The sequence below is a fragment of the Dreissena polymorpha genome, chromosome 6, assembly GCF_020536995.1.
Source record: "Dreissena polymorpha isolate Duluth1 chromosome 6, UMN_Dpol_1.0, whole genome shotgun sequence".
NCBI lineage: Eukaryota > Metazoa > Mollusca > Bivalvia > Myida > Dreissenidae > Dreissena > Dreissena polymorpha.
Window position 1 is genome coordinate 3489406 of NC_068360.1, and position 27934 is coordinate 3517339.

A 27934-nucleotide genomic window follows, 5' to 3' on the forward strand; every position below is an offset into this window, starting at 1 on the left:
TTACACAATAAAAAAGATAGGTCATCCAGTATGTAAGAAAGAACTCGACGCAAATCAACGGTCACTGTTTTAAGGCCACCTTTTTACTGGCTGATCTCCAGTTGATGAGGGTTTCCCCCCATCTGTCAAAATCTCATGTAGTCTCCAACCTATAAGCAAAACACTGAATTTGTAGTATACAACAATGTTTTCCCTACCACATGCAGGGCTCGCGCTGTCGTTCGCCATTTGAGCCACTTGCGAAAATATTGAGAAATTGGCTCAAGAAAATTCTGGTTTGCGAAAATGCTAAAATCTCGCAAATCTTCATTGACATTATCCGCCATTTAAATCCAGACTGGTTTTCTATAGTTTTCTCTTTGTTTCATTAAAAGTGTTCGCAAATTGAACAATAAACGAAAACCGTTCTGCACCAGGACATGAGACATCGCTTGACCTTATTGTTATTGAAGCGCACGTGGTAGCTGGCCAATCAACATTGAGTTCGCTCACAAATAATATTGGGTCAATCATGCGTAGACACTTGGAATACACAGTTGATATTGTCGTCTGCCTACATTTTATCGGCCGATGGCAAACGTCGTATTTAAAGATAATCAAATGACAAGAGCAACAATAAATAATGTCTCAGCTGATCACTTTAGACCTGTCTACCGACTATCGAACTGAATTAAAGGATGATCATTAAATAATTAGTTCTATGTTGATGATGTTACACCTTTCTGACGATTATCGACGTTGTCGTTTGAAATAAAAGGTGATAATTAAGTTGTTTTACCCACAAGCTATGCTTTTGTAAAGAAAAATGTCAACCAAATGGTATATTTATTACGTATTTGCTAGGCTACCAATTTTCATTTTCTGCAATCAAACGATATGCAAATTTTATTTCAAGTGCAGAACGCGTACAATTTTTCGGACTGTCGTTTTCGGATACATTATTTTTCGCCGATTTAAATTTATTTTCGGAGTTCTGTATAGAAGAAATAGAATGCCGAATACACATGCGGTAATACAGACGATATGGTTTATATTATTTCGAATTGTATTCACTTGAAATTGCAATTGGAAAGACTATAACAAAGAACAATTTGTAAGTCTCTGGGTAGGGTGGGGGGCTTTGCCCTTTATTCCTGTTGGGTTCCTGGTTCTAAGACCCCCGGCCTAATTTTCAGGATTTCAAATTTGGGACAACTTACTCCACTGTTAAGTGTACATGTACAAATTAACTTATGTTTGTACTTTGAAAAGTACCATAATAATTACTTCTATATTGAAAACTGCATGTTATATTATATGTGATATGCCCTTGTTGTCATAAAAAGAAATATGAACAAGTTGATAGTATATATTATTATTTTAAAACCACTTTTCGCGCGCCGAAAAACGAAATCTGGTTGGCTCAAAGAAATTTTGGGCCAGCGCTAGCCCTGCACATGCACACAGAAATATTCAAAAATAAAGTCATGGCAAGTACCCATACAGAGAATTGTGTCTTCAAATAAATGACTTTCCATTCTTTAGAGGGTATAGCATTGAACACAAAAATGATTTAGTATATTGTAACCTTCAGCTTTTCAACACATTATTTTTTAATTAATTATCCTGAGGTGTAAACGTTTTTTTACATTCTCATATGACCATAATTTAATGTGCAATCCGAAATACACTTCTGAATTTTAATGTTAATGTGACATTATCAAATTCTATAAATAGTGCTCATGTATTTCCTGTTGATCCTTTGTACCAATAAAAGGCCCCAAAAAATAATGCGGCATGTACAATGTCACATCATTTGCATCGAAAGCATGTGTGTATTGATTTTTGTAGAAAAACTTTGTAGCGTAGAGAACATTGAAAGCTTTTAATTTCGGTTAAAAAATGGATTGTTCATTTTAACAAAATTATATCCCGAATTATTTGGAATAGACATTTCCTATACATTAATTTATAATCAAACATGTCTTTACGATTCTTTTAGATGAGTCATTATCAAAACAGTACTGATTTTAAAAACAAAAAATCAGGACACAACTGGCTTTAGTGTCGGGTGTTGTGAAAGCATGGTTAGCAAGTTTACTGACTTACGGTATTGAGCTGACTGAGATGTTTTGACAAAAGGGATTAACATGTGCATTTGCCACTCTTTAACAATTTTCTGCGTATTATTAATATTTATGTTATTTGGGAGTGTTTTTTTATTGGAAAAATGTTTGCATTTGCAACAGTGCCACTTTACGGTACCAAATTAATATAGAGGAAAAACACTGTATCATTTACTGAGTAATCTAAGGGTAAGATAAATTTCAAATCAAAACTGAACTTTTCAAGATAATTTGTAATATGTTGGTCTCATATTGTATTAATACGAATAAAGTACCCCACCAGTCGAGCATTGTCACAATGAATTACTGGTATGAACAAAACCATATGTTACATGCCAACTTGTTTTGGGTTATTTAGAGGATACATTTGGACAATGTTTAGGACTTATTTGCGGGGCATTTTCATGTTTGAACTTTTTATCCAGTTAAATTATCTAATTTAACTTATATTATTTTTAAGGTTTGACACCTATTGATGCTCATGTTCAGATAAGCATATTATAAAAACCTTACTGTATGAAGCGCAGGATACATACAACATTAACGACTTTTCCGATTCCAGTAAAATAACTATCAAGTTGAGATAAGGTTCAAAATCATTCATTGATAGCCTGGCATTAATACTTTATAACTCTTGTAGACTTTTGATAAGGTTGAACCTTTTGAAAACCAGGTTTATTTATCACGATATTACTTTAAAACCTGTTAGTTCCTTTTGTCGATCATACCTGGGTGAGAACCATCTTTACCAACATCTGCACTTGGCGAAAACTCTAATAAGTGCAATCTTTCAGTTATGTTCATAAGATGCATTATTACAACACTCATCTATCCTCTCCAGATCGTTTTGTAGATACAATAATATTGTTTCGAGCAAAAGCCCACTCAGAACTACAACTTTAAAGCGGGTATATACGATTTTTTATATGTGTTTAATTGTAATATATTGATAAAATATGTTACAATAACGCAAAATAGGCAAGAAAACTTATACATTAAAGCCGAATTTCATAAAATGCAGCAAAGACAAATTAGCGCCCCGATCCGGTAGTGACGTACATATTTTCGTACAATAACCGACGCATTCGTCTTTTTATTATAAACCGTTACACTACGAGGGGTGTTCCAGAATTTTCGCTATAACTTATTAGTTTGCTGGTAAAAGTCAATGAAATTTACATATTATACAAACCAATTATCACGGACTTTATATATAAGCTAAAAATGCATGAATTCCATAAAGCGCGTTTGAAACGCGTTGCCATAGAGACCTCAGTAACGACATGCGGCGCACGCGTGTATTTTATTTTAAGTATGAGCGTTACGCGAATTTAAATTTGGTTTAAATGTCGTTGATAAACAGAATTTACGGCAAATTTCACGGTACAGCGGTTAAGTCTTCCTTACAGCCCGGATTTGGCCCCTATGGACTTCCATGTCTTCCCGGAGGTTAAATCACAGTTGCCCGGTATTCGCTTTTCAAGTAAACAGGAACTTACAGTTGCAGCAAAGCGAATCGTGTCGTCTTTTGACGCTGACTGGTATAGAGACACTTTTGATAAGTGGATTTCCCGACACAAAAGTGCATTCGCGTTGGAGGTAATTATGTGGAAAAAATTTGACAGTTGTTAACTTCATAACGTCATTGACGTTGAACAGAAACGTGCGTCTGTGTGCGCATTGTGCACATGTTTAAATCTCTGATACATATTTATTGTTTTATGTATTTCCATGATATTTGGAGAGTATATTTGGAAAGGACGAAATATTCTTAGCATGCTATTTGTTTGTCCATTTATGTTACCAAATGAAAGTTATAGCGAAAATCCATGAACTTCTGGAACACCCCTCGTAAGTTTAGACTCACATCGTACATGTATGGTATACATGCTGGCGAATTCGGCTGTACAGCCGTTTTCAATTTCAGAATTAAATATCTGGCTTATTTTTTCGCATTTTTCGACACATGTTCTTCTTAACTTTTATTTTAATTTATATTGAAATATATATATATAATAAGTTTTTTACACAGTTAATATAAATTCATAAATATTTGACAAAATCGTATATACCCGCTTTAAAGCTACATTGTCAGATCAACCTTTATCAAATAATGATCAAACACGTTCAGATACAGTCTGGAAACGTTGTAACAGTAGTTAATTCACCACATGTGCAATAATTTGACAGGATATGTTTTGACACTGCAAACTAAGTCTACATTTAACTCGCGAAAACAGGTTGCATAAATTGACATATCAAATATTTTTATGAATCTTACCATTTTTAGGAGGCATGGGTTTCTGTCGATTACTTGACTAAATTCCTCTTTGTTTAACAGGCTGTCACCTCAACTCGCCCTAGGAATGTATTTGGAACTCGAAAATGGATCGCTCATTTTTAGTATCCTTCACATTTAAAGGGAGATAATTGTTCTGGCCGATCATTTGGAACACTTCTGAAGGCTTCGCTTCTGCATGTTACTTTCATTTTAGGGCGGTGCAGTGAACATGTACAATTAAACTCCAGCAAAATGAGTGACACAAACTTGACAGCTATTTTACACAAGAAAGGAGATATCAGACTGATATGATATTTGATTACAGATCATTTTTTATTGCAGGTAACTTGGGGCCGTTTTGACTGTACATAAACCTTTTAAATTAATGAATTAAAATGCCATTCTAATTTTGATTAATGTAAGTTTGTAGGGCCATGCAAGTTGCACAGATCTTGTAAATATCTAGATGCATAATCATGCCATAATAATAATTATTAATTCTTCTTGAATTCTTTATGGTTTTATCTGAATCTTAATGAATACGTTGAAGAGACCAAGTTTGGCTTTTATTCAAAGGGTAGTACATAATACAGCTCAAGGAGTCACAGTAGGTGGCAATTGGATTATTAAATGTTCATATATATAATTAATTTCAAAGGAGTCGTTCACTGGAAACTCGTTCAAGCATTTGTTTGGAACACAAATTTCACCTTGTTTTTCTCCTTTGAATTTAATTATTGTCATTAAATTAGACCTCTACAGCTCCCTTGTTGAAATTTAGCACATTTACTAACACACTGCAAAATGTCTCAATCTTTGAACAAGTCTCTTAAAAGGGGCTGGGGGTATTGATATAGTATAATTTTTAATAATAAAATGATTTTGGGTAAAGAATATTTATGAAATTACTGCCATTAATGCTCGATTGGTCATTGTCGGCTCAGTTACTACTTAAATATGTACCCCGGGTACTCTTAAGTATACTAACTTAAATGAACCCCGGGTACAAAAGATAAACCAACACGTACCCGGCAATTTAGACTGTACCCGAGTTTTATTCCTGACCCAAGTCCGATGACGTAAAAATGAATGCGCTAAGGAAAAATATACCTTTGAACAAAACCTGCCACAACATTATTTTTTGTGTAGAGGTTTTGAAAATGGAGAGGCTATTTTACAGAGAATCGACATAAGTATAAAAATACATGTACTTGATTTGAAAAAAATTAGCAGACAACAACCAATTTAGTGTTAGAATTCTAGGGTATGTTCCAGTATATTTCTCATACCCGGGGTGCATTAAAGTATACTTAAGAGTACCCGGGGTACATGTAAGTAGTACCCAAGCCAACTATGACCAAATAAGCGCCATTAACACTTAAGAAGTTGAGTGTCAATTTTGTGAATTCACAATATTATTTGTATTATAAACATAACAATGGCCATGGGTGTAGCTGCTATAAGGCACAGCAGGCCCGGGCCTACAATTTGTTTGAAACATGAAAAAATAAAAATGCTTCAACTTCGAAAAATGTATTAAAATGTTGACCCTGAGGGGGGGGGGAGGTGTTAGAAATCTGCATTTCATATTGACATAATCCTCAGACAATGGAATTTGGTCGTGTTCAAAGGACATATCTTCCAATTATCAACTCTACTTCTTTCTATGTGCATCGATTCTAGCTCGATTCTTTTTACTCGACTTGCTGTTACAAGTTTACATAGATCTACATGTAGATCTACTTGTCTCCCTTTCAACACTACAGTAAGTTGTAATCGATTATCATTGGATTTTTAAGAAACATTCAGAATGATGTTTATGATCAGGGATCTCAATCTATCAGATCTGTGGCCGAATTTCGGCCGCAGTCCCCCACCTGAAAAGAATACCTTTTTCCCTTTTGGGGGGAAAAATTGCCTCTGAAGTTAACAAAAAAAAAAAATTAATCAGATGTGTCTCCTGATTATTATATCTCAATTCTATTTTAATTTAATCTTGTCAAACATACTAAATTATGAAAAAAGAAATGAATATAGTGCAAACATGTACAAATGATTAAATGAGAGAGTAAGTAAAAAAATCCCCCCAAAAGCGAAACGCCACGAAAATTACCCCTCATGAGGGTAGCTGCCTGCTTCCCCTAAAAATGGATTGAGGGCCCTGATGATCGCGGAAATTTAAAATGGAGCACTTGTCCCCGTATCCCGATTTATTGACTGAATACGGGTCAGTTTGGTCCCTTTATGTGGAACAAAAACGTGCCGTTATAGACATGCAGACAGTATAATTGGAAAGAATTCCCATGGTTGACTTGTGAATAAGTGGGGTGTTACACTTTTAATGTTTCTCTGTTCCATATTGTTTTAAAATTTAGTTCTCTCGTAAAAAGATAATACAGTAAAATTTAGTTCTTTGACATCGATATAAAACAGTAAAATATCAAAGAAAAACAGGCCAAAGTGATATATTCTCTTATCTTATTATTTGTCTAGATATGCTTTAAATCTTACCACAAGCGTTATAGGATTTAAGAATGTTCAGGGGGAGAAATTTATGTATCATATTCGGGCCTACTGCTTAAAAAATGCTAGCTTCGCCCCTGATGGCTATCTTAGTTTTTCAGTAGTTTGAATATCAGTAGTATAACTACACCTGTGTGTGGTGCTGTAGTTTAACTGTTTTCCATGAATTATGCACTAAATATATATTGATAACAAAACATGTACATAAATAAGCTGTCCAATTTTGACTGACTTTGAATCTCACTGGAACTGTGTATTGAAAATGTATTGATATAAAATGTCTATGTTTAGGGGCTGTACTATTAATGAAGGCCCCTTTAAATATTTAACCAGTCTAATTAACTAATCAAAACATTGTTTTATATAAATTAATAAAATCTTTATGCTTTATTAATGAAGGGATTATTTGAGTTCCGAGGTTATGTACTTATTTGACATATTATTTAGAAAATAAACATGATATGTTGGTCAACTTGCTTTGTAAGAACGGGGCTTAATGCATGTGCGAAAAGTCCCGTCCCAGATTCACCAAAGCTGTCTGTGCAGGCTAATCAGGGACATCGCTTTCTGGCTAGACTGGATTTTTATTAAGAAGAGACTTTCTTTAAATCAAAATTGCATACAAGCAGAAATTGTCAATCCTGATTAGCCTGGGTGGACTGCTGAGATGCCACTTTACCCACATGCATTAAGCCACGTTTTCCCATGAGATGCCACTTGACCCACATGCATTAAGCCACGTTTTTCCATGAGATGCCACTTTACCCACATGCATTAAGCCACGTTTTTCCATGAGATTCCACTTTACCCTCATGCATAAAGCCACGTTTTCCCATGAGATGCCACTTTACCCACATGCATTAAGCCACGTTTTCCCATGAGATGCAACTTTACCAACAGGCATTAAGCCACGTTTTCCAATAAGATGCCACTTTACCCACATGCATTAAGCCACGTTTTCCCATGAGATGCCACTTTACCCACATGCATTAAGCCACATTTTCCCATGAGATGCCACTTTACCCACATGCATTAAGCCACATTTTCCCATGAGATGCCACTTTACCCACAGGCATTAAGCCACGTTTTCCCATGAGATGCCACTTTATCCACATGCATTAAGCCACGTTTTCCCATGAGATGCCACTTTACCCACATGCATTAAGCCACGTTTTCCCATGAGATGCCACTTTACCCACATGCATTAAGCCACGTTTTCCCATGAGATGCCACTTTAACCACATGCATTAAGCCACGTTTTCCCAGTGTATTATTGCTGACATTTTCATAGAGCACAACTCGTATGTTGAGCATCTTTGCAACAAAATTATTATTACATACATAATGACCCAATTTGCATGAAGATTGTTGTGATCCTGTGTCCTGAATATTAAATTTGTCTGATAAGTTTGAGTTCAGGTTAAGTTTGGATATGATAGCAAGATTTTTGAGGGAAATCTGAATCAAGGAACAATTTGTTTGCTTTACTTTATCTTAAGCCACTAGCTAGACTTGATAACTGTATCATACTGGTAGCTGGTTAACAGTCCTGAAATTTAAATGAAATATGCATTGCAATTTTAGGGCATTCACAGTGTAAAATCATCCTGACTGCCTGTATTGGAAATTTACTTGTTTTTTGGCATAGATAAGAAGATTGTGTTGTATACAAAGAAGTGTTTCTTAATTGAATGGTAGCTTCTAATAATTGTGCTTCAGTCGTTTTAAGTCTCCAATTACATAAATTTCCTTTTTTTTTAAATATTTCTTTTTTCTTTTTAACCCAGATTTTCACCTTAGATGACCTTTGCATAACGCCAGCAGTCCCGAATGAATACAATTCATGCATTCCATTGACTGATTTGAGCATAATCCCCCAGAATATTAGCAACATCACTGCATCTTTGTATTAAAGCATGTAACACTGTTCAATGTGGTGAAATTCAGACTACCCTCTATTGTTTATACAAAACATAGATACACATTTTTGCCCAGTTACAATTAAGCATTCCAGGTAAGTTCCATCCCCTATTCCCCCGGGATTTCAAGGTCAGTGCTAAGTCAGTAATTTGTCACAGGAAGACGGAATACGCTATCAATAAAAGTCTAAGTCTTATGTTTATAACACAGGATTGCTTTCAAGACATCAAGTAAAACAAAATTAAGGGAAACAAATGAATGAAAACCTATTGTTAAATGTCAGTTGTCTTGTATTGTGAGACAAAACCACCAAAATAGTATAGTGTCCATGATAGGGTAATTGTGTAATTATCTAGACACACATGTGATGAACACAGTCAGTCTGTCTGAAAATCTTTCTTCCAAGCAAGAATAGGCTACTAACATTTGGCAGTTTGCTATAAATAACACAGTGCCACTTCAATTATCTATCATAAAGTATCGTGGTTTGTTGTTCCATTTACAAGATTTTTTAAAACCTGCATCATGTGAAAATGGGTCTTATCCAATATGCATAGCTCCAGTCCTGCCTGCGCATCCGCATACTGAGGATACCCAGGAGATACCACAAAACCTTGCGTGCTTTCTTAAAGCGAAAAGCGTCGCCCCTGACCAGATTTTGCAAGTGCACAGACTGAGCTTGAGCTAAACTGGCCGGAAATGCCATACGAGCAATTTTTGCATGATGTGGAGGTTACGGTGTTATTTGAATGTGCGGAAAGAAAACTGGGTCTTAACCAAATATCAATATACAATATGTTTTGATGACAAATAAATAAATAAAAGTTACTCCATGTGAAGACACATAATGTGATCACACGTAGTAAAATTTGTATCTATGCACACTGTTATGTGGTTTAATATACATGCACTTCATAACAAACATTCCATATGATGGATATGCCATTATTAAATGAAAAAAAATAACAATACTTATATCACTGTTTTGAATTTAATTACTTAAAAAACTGTAAATTTTCTTCCATTATTTAGAATTCTGTATATACGAAGATTATCTTTACAAAAAAAACATGTTGTTAATACCCTCCACATGTTGCATATGAAGGTTAAGAACATCTGGTTTTGTGAAAAGTAGGTTTAGAATGTCTGGGCTTGTGAAAAGTAGGTTAAGAACATCTGGGTTTGTGAAAAGTAGGTTAAGAACATCTGTGTTTGTGAAAAGTAGCTTAAGAACATCTGCGTTTGTGCAAAGTAGGTTTGAACATCTGGTTTGTGAAAAGAAGTTAAGAACATCTGGGTTTGTGAAAAGTAGGTTTAGAACGTCTGGGTTTCTAACTTTGTGAAAAGAAGGTTAAGAACATCTGGTTTGTGAAAAGTAGGTTAAGAACATCTGGTTTGTGAAAAGTAGGTAAGAACATCTGGTTTGTGAAAAGTAGGTTAAGAACATCTGGTTTGTGAAAAGAAGGTTTAGAACGTCTGGGTTTGTGAAAAGTAGGTTAAGAACATCTGGTTTGTGAAAAGTAGGTTTAGAACGTCGGGTTTCTAACTTTGTGAAAAGTAGGTTAAGAACATCTGGTTTGTGAAAAGTAGGTTAAGAACATCTGGTTTGTGAAAAGTAGGTTAAAAACATCTGGTTTGTGAAAAGAAGGTTTAGAACGTCTGGGTTTGTGAAAAGTAGGTTTAGAATGTCTGGGTTTGTGGAAAGTAGGTTAAGAACATCTTGGTTTGTGAAAAGTAGGTTAAGAACATCTTGGTTTATGAAAAGTAGGTTAAGAACATCTAGTTTGTGAAAAGTAGGTTAAGAACATCTTGTTTGTGAAAAGAAGGTTTAGAACGTCTGGGTTTCTAACTTTGTGAAAAGTAGGTTAAGAACTTCTGGTTTGTTAAAAGTAGGTTAAGAACATCTGGTTTGTGAAAAGTAGGTTAAGAACATCTGGTTTGTGAAAAGGAGGTTTAGAACGTCTGGGTTTGTGAAAAGTAGGTTTAGAATGTCTGGGTTTGTGAAAAGTAGGTTAAGAACATCTTGGTTTGTGAAAAGTAGGTTAAGAACATCTGATTTGTGAAAAGAAGGTTTAGAATGTCTGGGTTTGTGAAAAGTAGGTTAAGAACATCTGGTTTGTGAAAAGTAGGTTTAGAATGTCTGGGTTTGTGAAAAGAAGGTTTAGAACATCTGAGTTTGTGAAAAGAAGGTTAAGAACATTTGGGTGTGAAAAGTAGGTTAAGAACATCTGGGTTTGTGAAAAGTATTTTTTTATGTTGGTAAACCATCAATTGGAAACTTTAAGGTCCCATTACACTAGAAGTCACCTGAGTTTGTCAAAAACAGCTAGGATTAGAAACATGTGCAAATATAACATCCATATTTCTCCAAATGTGCTATGAAGTTACACAACTTTTACAGCTTCCCATTTTTTAAATTGGGTTTGTTTTGCTTTAAACTATGGGTGTTTATTGAAATGATGATTTTTTTTATTTAAAAAAGGATTGTGAGATAATATAGCAAGAATGCATGGATAACCTCATGGAAATGATCATTGATATATCAGGAAGACTGTCCCATACCGGAAACAGGTCCTGGACGTATGTAATGTATGTTTATGTTTGAGTTTGTTTACACGATTTTTATGCTCCCCCAAAGTTTTTGGGGGGAGCATATAGTCGCCGCTTCATCTGTCTGTGCATGTGTCCGTCCGTCCGTGCACATTTTTTGTCTGGGCTATTTCTCAGAAATTAATGACCGAAATTCAATTAAACTTTATGGGAAGCTTCACCACCAAAAGGAGATGTGCATATTATCAGCCGGTTTTGGTCGGATGATTTTTCACAGAGTTATGGCCCTTTGAAATTTTCCATTAACTGTACATATAGTGCAATTCTTGTCCGGGCAATTTCTCAGCAACTAATGACTGGAATTCTATGAAACTTTATGGGAAGCTTCACTACCAAAAGGACATGTGCGTATTATCAGCGGGTTCTAGTCAGATGATTTTTCACAGAGTAATGACCCTTTGAAATTTTCCATTAACTGTACATATAGTGCAATTCTTGTCCGGGCTATTTCTCAGCAACTAATGAACGGAATTCAATGAAACTTTATGGGAAGCTTCACTACCAAAAGGAGATGTGCATATTATCAGCCAGTTATGGTCCGATGATTTTATCACAGACTTATGGCCCTTTGAAATTTTCCATTTACTGTACATATAGTGCAATTCTTGTCCGGGCGATTTCTCAGCAACTAATGACTGGAATTCAATGAAACTTTATGGGAAGCTTCACTACCAATAGGAGATGTGCATATTATCAGCCAGTTCTGGTCGGTTGATTTTTCACATACTTTTGGCCCTTTGAAATTTTCCATTGTATATATAGTGCAATTCTTGTCCGAGCTATTTCTCAGCAACTTATTACGGGAATTAAATGAAACTTTATGGGAAGCTTCACTACCAACAGGAGATGTGCATATTATCAGCCGGTTATGGTCGGATAATTTTTCACAGAGTTATGGCCCTTTGAAATTTTCCATTAACTTACATATAGTGCAATTCTTGTCCGGGCTATTTCTCAGCAACTAATGACCGGATTTCAATGAAACTTTATGGGAAGCTTCGCCACCAAAAGGAGATGTGCATATTATCAGCTAGTTCTGGTCGGATGATTTTTTACAGAGTTATGGCCCTTTGAAATTTTCCATTAACTGTACATATAGTGCAATTCTTGTCCGGGCTTTTTTCTCAGCAATCAATGACTGGAATTCAATGAAACTTTATGGGAAGCTTCACCACCAAGAGGAGATGTGCATATTATCAGCCGGTTTCGTCGGTTGATTTTTCACAGAGTTATGGCCCTTTGAAATTTTCCATTGTACATATAGTGCAATACTTGTCCGAGCTATTTCTCAGCAACTTATTACTGGAATTCAATGAAACTTTATGGGAAGCTTCACTACCAACAGGAGATGTGCATATTATCAGCCCGTTATGGTCGGATGATTTTTTACAGAGTTATGGCCCTTTGAAATTTTCTATAAACTGTACATATAGTGCAATTCTTTTCCAAGCTATTTCTTCCCAACTACTGACTGGAATTCAATGAAGCTTTATGGGAAGCTTAACTACCTTAAGGAGATGCGCATGTTTTTTGTGGGTTCTGGTTAGATGATTTATTTAGAGAGTTATGGCCCTTTGAAATTTTTAAGTTGCTAAACCATACATCGTTTTATTTTGTCCAAAGTTATGCATCTCAAGACGTTTCCTTTTATCTGAATATATAGTGCAATATTGTGACTAAAAAAACCTTTGGGGAGCATCACCTGTCTCCGACGGTTTCTTGTTCTCTTTCTATTACGAAAGATAATACAAAATTAAGTAAATATTGTTATTAATGATGTGCTTATACATTTATATCAATCATCTGAAATTTAGTTATACTTATTACGTAATATAATTTCACATCTGAACATTCATAAAGATAGACATTGATTCACTGTACTGCATTAACGTGCCGACATAGACATTGATTCACTGTATTACCAGGCCCACATAGTCATTGATTCACTGTATTACCCTGCCCACATTGACATTGTTTCACTATATTACCATGCCCACATAAACATTAATTCACTGTATTACCGTGCCGACATAGACATTGATTCACTGTATTACCATGCCCACATAGACATTGATTCACTGTATTACCAGGCCCACATAGTCATTGATTCACTGTATTACCCTGCCAACATTGACATTGTTTCACTGTATTACCATGCCCACATAAACATTAATTCACTGTATTACCGTGCCGACATAGACATTGATTCACTGTATTACCATGCCCACATAGACATTGATTCACTGTATTACCAGGCCCACAAAAATATTGATTCACTGTATAACCAGGCCCACAAAGATATTGATTCACTGTATTACCAGGCCCACAAAGATATTGATTCACTTTATTACCAGGTCCACAATAATTTTATCGCTATTTTGAGAAGGCTATGTCACTTTCTTTCATACTTATTGCCCAACAAATCAACGGTATTCATAGCATGAAAATAATCATCATCTTTATTCAATACTTTTTTTTCGCTTTATATTATCGTACTGTCCATATTGGCTTAATGTTTAAATATTCCTGTGCAATGTACTGACATAACATGTGTTGCTTGGTCCTTATTACCTTTAAGTGCACAAATAAATATAACTTGCAGCATTAGTTATTAGCCTTGTCATGCGAAAATGGGTCTTATGCCTCATACGACCAACCTTTAGACTAGCATGCGCATTTGCGCAGTCTGGTAAGGAGCTACCCTGCCCGCTATCAAGTCACTTATGGTTTACTGGTCTCATTAGTGGACAGAGAAGCTTGTGAACTAGCTCCTGGTCTGGTGCTATGCTGGCTGCACATGACATAAGACCCATTTGTGCAAGATGCAGCTTAGTCTTTGACAACACTGTACTCTTAAAGCTAAGAAGGGACTTCCAATTTCAAAAAGTACTCCAAAAAGCTTAAAGTGTTTTCGATGTATAGCCTGTGCAGACTGAACAGGCTAATCTATGATGACACTTTACGCACATGTATTAAGCCAAGTTTTCTCAGAACACGCTAATATTATAACTTTTTATTTTATTTTTTCGTGTTTTGTTTAAAGAAAAATATCAGTGAATTAAAACGAAAAATTAACTGTGCAAATGTGCAAAAATGTTCACTGTTTACTGTGAAATTACCTTGTAGTTTTCTGTAATGACATCATTTTTTAGCATAATTCTCCAGTTTTAATGCAAATAATCATTTGTAAGCATACAATATGAGGACAATATGTTGGATTTGATTGAATTCCTATTTGTATTCACATGTGATCATGGCATTTTTTTTTTCACAAGTGTTGATTTAAATCGATATTTCACCACATCCAACAAATATCCTCTATATATTGTTTTTCTGTCCTTCTGTTTTGCAGAGATTCAGCTCTGCGTGCAGCATGTGGGCATATGTGGCTCTGACGTGCACTTCTGGCAGCACGGCTACATCGGGGACTTTGTGGTGCGCGCACCCATGGTGTTGGGTCACGAGGCAGCTGGGAACCTCTCTAAACTGGGGGAAGGCGTCACCAACCTTAACATAGGTGAACATTTGTTTTGCTTCAACTGAGGTTGTATGTTTTAAACTCACTGGAGCATGTATTTTCAGATTGTTTAGTCATTAAACTTAATATAACATTGTTTAGTTAAAACTTTATAAGTGGGAATGATGTTTGCTCAACAGAGCACAAAGTGCTCATGGGTTGTGCTCATTGTGAGCTATTGTGGTCACCAGCTTATGAAATCATGCATTATCAATGCAAAGGTCTAGAGGCTCCTGAGGCCACAATTTTTATTCAATTTCAATGAAACTTGCTCAAATTGTATATCTTCAAAATATCTATACTGAATTTAAATCTGGGTCACATATGGCCAAAAAGGTCACTAGGTAAAATCTTTAAAAAAAAACAACTGTTTAACACTCTACAGGCCACACATATAACAAGTAAATCTTTACCATATAAAGGCTAACTTCAAATCTGGGTCATTATTGTAAAAAGACCAGGTCACCAGGTCAAATCTTAGAAAATCATTGTAATCCAGTATCAGCCCCATTAATGACTCAGCTTTTTTGGAACTTGCTCAGAATGGATATCGTTGCAATGTCTTGGCTGAATATCTAGGCAAAGTTTGAATATGGGTCATGTGCATCCAAAAACTTGGTCACCTGGTCAAATCTTAGATAAACGTTGTAACCTGTCTAGAAGCAATATTTATGACTTAAAGTTGGCAAAATTGGTTTTAATGTTTATCTTTACAATTTCTATGCCAAGTTTAAATCTGGATCGCATGCGTCCATTAACTGGGTAATCTGGTCATATCATCAACAAATCATAGGCCTCATTTATGACTCAATCTTTATAACCATGGTCAAAATGTTAGTTTTACCTAGGCCAAGTTACATGTGTAAAATAACTAGGTCTTCGGGTCAAGTTACATGTGTCAAATAACTTGGTCTTCAGGTCAAGTTACATGTGTAAAATAACTAGGTCTTCAGGTCAAGTTGCATGTGTAAAATAACTAGGTCTTCAGGTCAAGTTACATGTGTAAAATAACTAGGTCTTCAGGTCAAGTTACATGTGTAAAATAAATATGTCTTCAGGTCAAGTTACATGTGCAAAATAACTAGGTCTTCAGGTCAAGTTACATGTGTAAAATAACTAGGTATTCAGGTCAAGTTACATGTGTAAAATAAATAGGTCTTCAGGTCAAGTAACATGTGTAAAATAACAAGGTCTTCAGGTCAAGTTACATGTGTAAAATAAATAGGTCTTCAGGTCAAGTTTTTTCAAATGAGCCGCACTCTGTGAAAAGGAGGTTTAATGCATTTCTGCCTAAACTTGAATTTAGCTAAGAAGAGATTTTCTTGAAACAAAAAATATCATGAATGCTGAAAGTGTCGTCCCAGATTAGCCTCTGATTACGCACATGCATTAAACCCCATTTTTCACAGAGCGCAACCCAATTTTGTTTACCGCAAACTATGTCACGGGAGAGTGTAAGGTTCTTTTTATGCCCCCCTTCGAAGAAGAGGGGGTAAATTGTTTTGCACATGTCGGTAGGTGGGTAGGTCGGTCGTTTCGTCCGTCCACCAGATGGTTTCCGGATGAAAACTCAAGAACGCTTACGCCTAGGATCATGAAACTTCCTAGGTACATTGATCATGACTGTCAGATGACCCCTATTGATTTTGAGGTCACTAGGTCAAGGTCACAGTGACTCGTTCTTTGATGCAGTTTAGGACCATAATTGCAGATTATATTATGTACTGTTGTGGTGGGGTCTCCGTCCATCCACCAGATGGTTTCCGGATGATAACTCAAGAACCCTTACGCCTAGGATCATGAAACTTCATAGGTACATTGATCATGACTGGCAGATGACCCCTATTGATTTTGAGATCACTAGGTCAAAGGTCAAGGTCACAGTGACTCGTTCTTGGATGAAGTTTAGGACCACATTTGCAGATTATATTATGTACTGTTGTGGTGGGGTCTCCGTCTGTCCACCAGATGGTTTCTGGATGATAACTCAAGAACGCTTTTGCCTAGGATCATGAAACTTCATAGGTACATTGATCATGACTGGCAGATGACCCCTATTGATTTTCAGGTCACTAGGTCAAAGGTCAAGGTCACAGTGACAAAAAACGTATTCACACAATGGCTGCCACTACAACTGACAGCCCATATGGGGGGCATGCATGTTATGTCATGCTTTATAACAACAACAGAAAAAACATACATTTTATCCCCAAATAAGTGAATCTTCCTTCAGGCTGTTAACTGATTGAATATTAAGATTGTCACTTAACTGTGATGATGAATTTGATTGGTCTGTCAAAGAACATAAAGCTCATGAAAATGTTTAAATGTTTTATATTAAGATAGTAATAATTGTTTTATTACGCAAAACACAAGGTATGGCTCTTACATTACATACACATATTACATTTAGTTAAAATCTTAACAGTTTTTCAGACAAAATTGTGAGAATTTCCATTTGTTATTTTTATGCCACCGAAGGAGGGCATATAGTGATCGGACTGTCTGTCCGTCTGTCCGTCTTGTCTGTCTGTCCGTCACACTTTGCGTTTAGGTTTCAAAAATGCTCATAACTTCTATGTCGCTTCAGATAGCAATTTCATATTTGGCATGCATGTGTTTATGGACAAGGCCTTTCCATACACACACAAATTTTGACCCCTGTGACCTTGACCTTGAACTTAGGGTCCGTGTTTAGGTTTCGAAATCTGTGTTTAGGTTTCGAAAAAGCTCATAACTTCTATGTCCCTTAAGCTATAACCTTCATATTTGGTATGCATATGTATATTGACAAGGCCTTTCCATACGCACAAAATTTTTGACCCCCGTGTTCTTGACCTTGAACTTAGGGTCCGGGTTTAGGTTTCGAAATCTGCGATTAGGTTTCTAAAAATGCTCATAACTTCTATGTCCCTTGAGATATAACCTTCATATTTGGTATGCATGTGTATATGGACAAGGCCTTTCCATACACACACACACATGTTGACCCCTGTGACCTTGACCTTGAACCTTGGGTCCGCGTTTAGGTTTCAAAATCTGCGTTTAGGTTTTGAAAATGCTCATAACTTATATCAAAGCGTTTATAGGGGGCATATGTCATCATATGGTGACAGCATTTGTTGGTTTAAAAAATGCAAAGGTTTTTTTCTAACAAATATTCTTAACTTATTTAACTTAAATATGGCATTAAATGACTGCTTGTGCAAGAGCATATAATTATTCAACTTCAAACTTGACCATACTATAAACCCATTGAGTATATACCACTTGCCATATGTCAATCTAATCCACTGATGAGCCGTAGGGAATGTTACACTTGTCAGTTGTTCCAATATTAATAGTCAGAGCCACCTCTTACAAAAGGTTGAGCCTGGAACCAGATACTTAAAACTTAAAAGTGAAAGCCAAAATACTGATATCTAAGCTTTGATTCATTGACTTACTTATATTCATTGTATTGTATACCACGAAGCACTTTAATAATGCTTGTACCTTTAATTGATTTTGTATCAAAATTAGAGAAATTATTATAATGGTTCTTACTATTCTGATTTCCCATGACTTAAGAATAATATGTATTACCATTTCATATATATAGCGCCCAATTCTGGAACAATGTTAAACAAAAACATGTCATTTGCATGGACTTATGAATTGTGTGTATTGAATTCTGGTAGAATTAAAAAGTGCTGTCATTAATTGTTGAGCATGGTATCTTTTGTTTCTTTGTTTGAGATTTGGCATAAAAGTTCTTTTTATAGCAAACTTCAAGGGAAAATATGGAGTATTTGTGAGGATTATAAATTGCTTGTTGGTTGTGATGGCGATGTGCTAGCAGTAACAAGTCGAGAGTAAAGAGTAACAAGTCGAGAGTAAAGAGTAACAAGTTGAGAGTAAAGAGTAACAAGTCAAGAGTAAAGAGTAACAAGTCAAGAGTAACAAGTCAAGAGTAAAGAGTAACAAGTCGAGAGTAAAGAGTCGGATGCAGCTGCTTGAAAAGGTTGGTTAAAAACTAAGTTTGATGTGGTAGACATTATAGCTGACATTCTAAGTGATGGTGTTTGCATTTTAAGTGACTTAACTATTAATATGAGCCTTGCTCTGTGAATTATAGGCATTGTGCATGTGTATAAAGTTTTGTTCTATATTAGCCTGTGCTGACTGCACAGGCTTATATGGGGGGAAAAAATCAGCGTATGGGACAAATTTTTCAGTCCTAAATGCAAACTGCACAAGCTAATCTCCACATGCAATAAGCCCTTTTTTCCAGAGCATTTTTAGAAACCCAACTATCAATATATCTATGATTACATCCAGCTTTTAGCATGGTTTGGAAAAGAAGATGCTAGTAGCCGATATAAATTCTTGTATTTGCCCTTTGAATACAAAGTCTATTTGTGACTGAAAATGGATAGGTTCATAAAAGAGGCATTTTCTGGGAAAAGCAAGGCTAAATTCATTTGCATAAAGTGTCATCCCAGGTATGACACTTTCCGCTTTAATGGAATTGTTTGTTTTAAGGAAGTCTCTTCTTAACAAAAATCTAGTTTAGCCAGAAAGTGTCCGCCCTGATTAGCCTGTGCAGACTGTGTAGGCTTATCAGGGACAACACTTGAAGCACATGCATTATGCCCAGTTTTCCAAGAATGAGGCTAGATGAAATCAGATACGGCTATATTTTCCAGGCGACAGAGTCGCCATAGAGCCTGGTGTGCCGTGCTAGCGATGTATGGATTGTAAGAAAGGTCGCTATAACCTCTGTGCTGACTCGAAGTTCTGTGCAACGCCCCCATGATGGCAACCTGGCCAGATACTATGTTCATGATGCAGATTTCTGCTATAAGTAAGGACTCTCAAAGTAGAGGCCAAACTCTGAGAAAACCGGGCTTAATGCATGTGTGTAAGGTCTCTTCCCTGATTAGCCAGTATTGTTACAGGCTAATCAGGGACGACACTCCACTTTTTATCCCCCGCCAGAGGCGGAGGGATATTGATTTGGCGTTGTCCTTCCGTCCGGCACTTTTGTGTCCGGAGCCATATTTTGGCAGTGCTTTGGCAGATTTCATTGAAACTTCGTTTGAGTATATATATGCATAAGAGGATGATGCACGCCAAATGGCATTGTACACCATCTGTTAAAAACAGAGTTATTGCCCTTCGTATCTTGAAAAAATGCTTTTTACTATAGGCACTTTTGTGCCCGGAGCCATATCTTGGAAGTGCTTTGGCGGATTTCATTGAAACTTGGTATGAGTATATATATGCATAAGAGGATGATGCACGCAACATGGCATTGTACACCATCTGTTGAAAACAGAGATATGGCCCTTTGTATCTTGAAAAAATGCTTTTTACTATAGGCACTTTTGTGTCCGGAGCCATATCTTGGAAGTGCTTTGGCGGATTTCATTGAAACTTGGTATGAGTATATATATGCATTAGAGGATGATGCACGCTAAATGGCATTGTTTACCATCTGTTCAAAACAGAGTTATGGCCCTTTGTATCTTGAAAAAATGCTTTTTACTATAGGCACTTTTGTGTCCGGAGCCATATCTTGGAAGTGCTTTGGCGGATTTCATTGAAACTTGGTATGAGTATATATATGCATAAGAGGATGATGCACGCCAAATGGCATTGTACACCATCTGTTGAAAACAGAGATATGGCCCTTTTTATCTTGAAAAAATGCTTTTTACTATAGGCACTTTTGTGTCCGGAGCCATATCTTGGAAGTGCTTTGGCGGATTTCATTGAAACTTGGTATGAGTATATATATGCATTAGAGGATGATGCACGCTAAATGGCATTGTTTACCATCTGTTCAAAACAGAGTTATTGCCTTTTGTATCTTGAAAAAATGCTTTTTACTTTAGGCGCTTTTGTGTCCGGAGCCATATCTTGGAAGTGCTTTGGCGGATTTCATTGAAACTTGGTATGAGTATATATCCCCCGCCAGAGGCGGGGGGATATTGCTTTGGCGTTGTCCGGCTGTCAGTCCGTCCGTCACTTTTGTGTCCAGAGCCATATCTTGGAAGTGCTTTGGCGTATTCCATTGAAACTTTGTATGAGTATATATATGCATAAGAGGATGATTCACGCCAAATGGCATTGTACACCATCTATTAAAACCAGAGTTATGGCCCTCTGTCTTAGTTTTGAGTTATTGTCCTCCGTCCGTCCATCTGTCAGTATGTTCATCCGTCCGATTTGCACCCATCCTTAAACAAAGCATATGTTGCGGGGGATATCAATTCTACGAATTTGCTTGTATGGAACTGTTTTGTTCTTGGATAGTCTCTTCTGAACAAAAATGCAGTTGCTGCAAAGTTTCATCCAAGATTAGCCTGTGATGACTGCACAGGCTGATCTTTGACAACACCTTACACCCTTCCATTAAGCTCAGTTTTCTCAATTTGCCGCTCATATACTTTATAAGTGAAAGCACCCTTGTTATATTCAATATGCACAATCCTATAATAATGATCAATTATAAAATATAAGTAAGGAATTTATCACCAAAAACACACATATTTTTAGTATAAGCTCTAAGCGATATTGCTATGATGCCTTTATTCAAATTTTTTAAGAAATATTCGATAATTCAGTATGTAAGAATATGTTCTCACTTCATGTTATCTTTAAAATGATGAATTTATAAGGATAACAAATCAATAAAATCAAAATTTATTCCTAAGTCATATACATGTTTAAGAAAATAATCCATAGAAATTTTCCTAGTGAAAATCATTGTTCAAAATGTATTGTAAGATGGTCTGTTTATTCTTTAACTGAATAAAACAATCCATTATGGTTTATTATAAAAAGTAAAGTAATTATTAAAGTTTACACAGTCTTGAGGTATTGTCTAAAATTTTTCAAAGGTTTATACTATGTTTTCCCTTTAGAGCTAATCAAAAAATAGAAACCTACTAAAACACATCTTGTAGTCTGGGTGTAACAATAAAAAGTTTTATAAAATATGACCACCTTCAAATAATTGATAACTTAAGCATTCATGTGGGACCACTAATTAAAGACATTTTACTGCATTTAAGTACAATAATTAAATTGAGTCGCTGTGGGAAAACAGGGCTTAATGCATGTGCGTAAATTGTTGTCCCAGAGAAGCCTGTGGAATCCACACAGGCTTATAAAGGATGACTTTTTCAGCCTGCACTGAATTTTACTGTAAAAAGTGATGTCCTTTTAGCAAAAAAATCCATTAAAGGGCATAGTGTCGTCCTTGAGCCTGTGCAGACTGCGCAGTTTAATCTGGGACTTTGCGCTCATGCATAAAGCTCAGTTTTCTCAGATGTATATACAGATATATTCAGATGCAAATGATTCATCTGGGACTACACTTAACACACATGCATTAAACCTTTCCCACTCAGAAGCAAAGTGAAAATGGCTATGTGCAAACATCATAAAACCAGAACAGCCTGCGACTTACTTGCAGTCTGATCAGGTTTTATGCTGTTTGCTGCTCATCTGCATCTAAGGGTTGGAAATGAAGCATTTAAAACTTAAATCTAGTAAAAAAGGTCTTTAATTAAATTTTACTTTTTAAGGGTCTACAAATGAGTCAAAATACGTATCTAAGCGGTAGAGGGTTAAGCCCAAATTTTCCCAGAACAAGGCCCATATCACAGTACAATAACTGAATATTTGCTTTCCAGGCTGCCTGATCATGTGAGCATGGAGGAAGGGGCCCTCCTGGAACCGCTGTCAGTCGGGGTGTACGCCTGTCGTAGGGCGGGGTCACACTGGGGAGCAAGGTGCTTGTCTGTGGGGCTGGTAAGACATTAAGCCTTTACCATTTAAATATGAGACACGCTCTGTGAAAAAGGTGTTTAATGCATATGCGTAAAGTGATGTCCCAGATTAGCCTGCAGAGTAGTCCGCACTTTCTGCCCAAACTTGATTTTTGCTAAGAAGAGACTCACTGTAAATGCATAATGTCATAAAGCAAACGGAGTCGTCCCTAATTAATCTGGGATGACACTTTACGCACAAGCCTTTAATCCCTTTATCAAGGCATGGCCCACATGCATAAAATGGATTTGTACTTTGTAGTCTTTTAGAAAAAATCATATTTGACTAAAGACCTTTCTTCAAGTTTTGAATGTTACATGTTCATTCCTAAGTTACTGATGAGCCGCAAACAGCATATAACCTGAACAGTCTGCAAGATACTCACTAGCTGTTCTGGTTTTATGCTGGTTGCATATAGCCATCTTTTATTTCCCTTTGAAAGCATTAAAGGGTTATTCTGATTTTAGGTATAGGAAACACTACATTTACCTTGATTGCAGATAATTGGAGTAAACAATCCGTATATTCTTTTAATTTTTTTAAGGGAAAAGAGAATTCAAAAATAATGTAATTGATTTGTTTCCCCCAAAATTACAGACTCTTACAGGCTGCTTTCCAATGGCAAATAGTAACATATTTCCCAAAATTCTGATCCAAATTTGCCAAAAAGATATCAAACTTTTCCAATAAGCTCAATAATTGGTTTATTGATTTTTGTGTACAGACATATAATTATGTAGCCCTTTTTGGATATAAATTAAAAAAAGCTGTTTAACATGCACTTATAAACAATTTGAATACGGTAAATTTTAATAATATTAATAGAATTTCATTTTTCCCAATTTTATGGTTAATCACGCCTTTTTCCAAATCGAAAATGCACATGCTTTAAGTGATAGCACAAAAAAACAACATTTAATGGAAAGTTCCAAATGCCTGTTATTTTATTTGGTCTTTGTTAAGTTTGCCCTGACCAGCCAAACATAAAGGACGTCACCTGGTTATATGGTCCCATTGATTTTTTTCGCCCATTAGGAAAAGTACCAGTACCAGCCTAATTGGGAAAAATTAGGGTGAAAAAAATGGAATTGGGAACATTTGCGTTGTGAAGACTTCAGATTGGGAAATGGGTTTATTTGATTCATTGCTAACAAATACTTTAAAATTGATAACTAAATGTTGTCAAGTTCTTAATATTATAAAAAATTTGGTTCTACCCATAAAACTGCATAGAGATATTAACTAAATCTTGCTTTTCTTTAACCTTCTTTTAAGACAGCAATTGGGAAATTTTTATTGTTTTCCCTATTGGAAAAATGCCATTTTCTGGTACTTTATAAAGAAGGAAAAAGTCGCTGTATCCGTCAGGTGAAAATATACATAATAGCATTAATGTGATTCTTAAAGAATCTTGGGTAATCGTTATTGATCAGGGATAGTTAAATTGATTGTCCGTCTTGCCAAGTGTAACAGAGTATGTATGGTCCAAATACAACAGGCTAGAGGTGCGCACCATGTGTAGATAATTACACAGTTTATTGTGCAGTATCCGATTTTGCTATCCCTGGAGACAACTGCAGATAAATGCATGGATATTTTGCTTGAACTTAAAATGTTTGTGTTAATGAACAGTTTATTTAAATGAGAAAAGTTTTCAAATGGCATTTAAAGTACACATGTTCTGCTGTATGTATGCATAGTTTATTCACAAGTTAACATATCTTTTTTATGCTCAGGCAAATTAATTATTACCATTTTCTGTTTCCCATTTACCTCTTACTTCTGATTATTTGAAACTTTCTCTATACAAGGTGGTGTACCATGCAGACATTGCCCATGGTACTTTAATGCTTTATGATAACATGAGACTTGTGGTAATATCGGGTTTAATAAATGTAGGTTACATGTCAACCCAGATAGCCTGTGCTGTAAAGACATTCTAATCAGGGATGACACTTTGTGCTTTTATTGTATTTTTCAATTAAAGAAAGTGCACATGCATTACGCCTTGTTTTTCCAGAGAATGGGATTGAATGTATTTATTACAATGATGTCTGTTGTAACAGGTCCCATAGGACTGGTGAACCTGCTAGTGGCCAAGGCCACTGGAGCTTCCCATGTTTGTGTGACAGGTAAGGCCTACATTTCAAATGTGTTTGTGACAGATGGGGCTTAAATAAATGTTGTACCAATTAATTTTGACAAATTATTAGTATAATAGAGACTTGCATCACATAAATGGACCATGCTCTGTGAAAAGGGGATATAATGCATGTGCGTAAAGTGTCGTCCTAGACTAGAATCAGGGACGTAACTTTCTGCCTCAACTGAATGTTTGCTAAGAAGAGACTTTAAAAAAACAACAACATATAAGCGGAAAGTGTCGTCCCTGATTAGCCTTTACGGACTGCACAGGCTAATCTTGGATGACTCTTTATGCACATGCATTGAACCCCCTTTTCACAGAGCATGTCCCGTATACTCAAAAACTTTATGTTTAATTTGATTTTGTGTTATCCTCAAAAAAAGGAAGCCTTGTACATGCATACGTGAAAACAGTTTTAAAAATGCATTCAAAATGATATAATATTCCATAATTGTTAAAGTCCTGGAAAAGAATTGATCATACTAAAAGTATTGACAGAATGTTTCCAAAATACATTCAGACCAGGAATACACAGTTTTGGTTTAAAAAATCACCAAAAAAGTCCATTCCAAGTTGAATGTTTTTTTTCTTCAAATTTACATAATACAATTTGACAACGGATATCTATGAGAAGAGGCTGGTCATGGCCAAGGAGATGGGAGCAGACTGCGTTGTCAAGGTGACCTCCAAGGACGCCAAGGAAGTCGCAGCACAGGTCATTGAGGCGCTAGGAGAGAAACCAGACTTCACGATAGAGTGCAGTGGAGCCCCACCCAGCACACGCCATATTTGTATGGGAATTGTCTTTGGTTCTTTTGGTTCTTGTTATTCGAGCCTCGCTTTGGGGAAGTGGGCTTTAATGCATGTGGTTAACGTGTCGTCCCAGATTTGCCTGTCGGCACAGTATAATGAGGCGCTAAAATTTCCGTTTGATTTAATTTTTCTTTTAAACGAAGTATCTTCTTAACAAAAATCCAAATAAGGCAGAAATTGTCGTCCTTGATTAGCCTGTGGCGCCTGCACTGGCTTATCTGGAACATCATTGTACACAAATGAATTAAGCCCCATTTTCCCAGAGCGAGGCCCTTTTAACAAAGACAAAATGGTTTTTATATGTGTCTTGTTCTGAGAAAACTGGGCTTAATTCATGTGCGTAAAGTGTCGTCCCAGATTAGCCTGTGCAGTCCGTACAGGCTAATCAGAGACGACACTTTCCGCTTTTATGGTATTTTTAGTTTCAAGGAAGTCCCTCCTTACTGAAAATCAAGTTTAGACGGAAAGTGTCGTCCCTGATTAGCCAGTGCGGACTGCACAGGCTAATCTGGGACGACATTTTACGCACATGTATTATGCCCAGTTTTATCAGAACAAGACACATATCTACTTTCTAACATGTTTTGGGAGTAGCATTCAATTTTTTTATCTGATATATTATTAAGATGTATCCATGTAAATAGAATACTTGATACACATCTTCAAAATGATATAAATGCAGTGTATAGCTACATTGGCAGCAGTTAAATAAAATCAGTTTAGAATTCATACAAAACTAAGACCCTAATCTTTGTGTCCAGATTGTTTTCAATTATGTATGTAAATCAACGTGAATACAGGTATATAATTATTGTTTAACACCATATTTATTTTGAAATAACAAACTCTGTCCAAATCATACTCATGATCTTCTCTCTATTAATGATTGCTGTTTTCTAGGCAACCAAGTCAGGTGGCTGTGTGGTGCTGGTAGGGATGGGACCACCCAGTGGAGCTGCCCATTATAGATGCTGCGGTGCGGGAGGTGGACATTCGAGGAGTGTTCCGATACGTCAACTGTTATCCAACAGCCTTGAACATGGTCGCTTCAGGTATCTGAATGCCTCTTACTTCTAAGTTATAATAGATCCCATATTGAAACAAGATTTGAAGATTGAATTGAAACTTGAACTACGGTATGTCATCACAATCAAGTGTACTTGATTGCAAAACTTTTTTTTTCACAAACGGTCGTCCACATGGTCCTGAGTTATTTGCCATTCAACTTTCCCAATTTTATTGACAAAGCATAAGCATAAAGTTTGTGGAACAAACTCCTACAATGCTCAAGCCATGAACGGGGAACCAAAGACATGTCATCATTATTAGCATATTAGTACAACTGAGGCAGGGACAACACTTTCCGCACATAACGGTACATTAAGCCCTTTTTTCGCAGAATGAGGCTCACATGTAACTGGTATTTAGGCTCACATGTAACTGGTATTTAGGCTCACATGTAACTGGTGTTTAGGCTCACATGTAACTGGTATTTAGGCTCACATGTAACTGGTATTAAGGCTCACATGTAACCGGTGTTTAGGCTCACATGTAACTGGTGTTTAGGCTCACATGTAACTGGTATTTAGGCTCACATGTAACTGGTATTTAGGCTCACATGTAACTGGTGTTTAGGCTCACATGTAACTGGTATTTAGGCTCATGTAACTGGTATTTAGGCTCACATGTAACTGGTGTTTAGGCTCACATGTAACTGGTATTTAGGCTCACATGTAACTGGTATTTAGGCTCACATGCAACTGGTATTAAGGCTCACATGTAACTGGTATTTAGGCTCACATGTAACTGGTGTTTAGGCTCACATGTAACTGGTATTTAGGCTCACATGTAACTGGTATTTAGGCTCACATGTAACTGGTATTTAGGCTCACATGTAACTGGTGTTTAGGCTCACATGTAACTGGTGTTTAGGCTCACATGTAACTGGTGTTTAGGCTCACATGTAACTGGTATTTAGGCTCACATGTAACTGGTATTAAGGCTCACATGTAACCGGTGTTTAGGCTCACATGTAACTGGTATTTAGGCTCACATGTAACTGGTGTTTAGGCTCACATGTAACTGGTATTTAGGCTTACATGTAACTGGTGTTTAGGCTCACATGTAACTGGTATTTAGGCTCACATGTAACTGGTGTTTAGGCTCACATGTAACTGGTATTTAGGCTCACATGTAAC

At 36.3% G+C, this 27934-nt stretch overlaps 2 protein-coding genes and 1 long non-coding RNA gene across 3 annotated transcripts in view; 2 read left to right on the plus strand and 1 right to left on the minus strand.

Annotated features, from left to right (window-relative positions):
• Positions 1-27934, minus strand: part of LOC127833219 (uncharacterized) — a 1273891-nt gene that overhangs the window by 822626 nt on the left and 423331 nt on the right. The gene's annotated exons all lie outside the window — the stretch shown is intronic.
• Positions 1-27934, plus strand: part of LOC127833222 (uncharacterized) — a 491760-nt gene that overhangs the window by 95603 nt on the left and 368223 nt on the right. The window lies entirely within an intron of this gene.
• On the plus strand, positions 14743-27062 carry LOC127833237 (uncharacterized). Its single transcript, XR_008027265.1, has 4 exons — positions 14743-14956; positions 22642-22759; positions 24844-25714; positions 26637-27062. It is a non-coding gene; the product is annotated as an uncharacterized LOC127833237 (long non-coding RNA).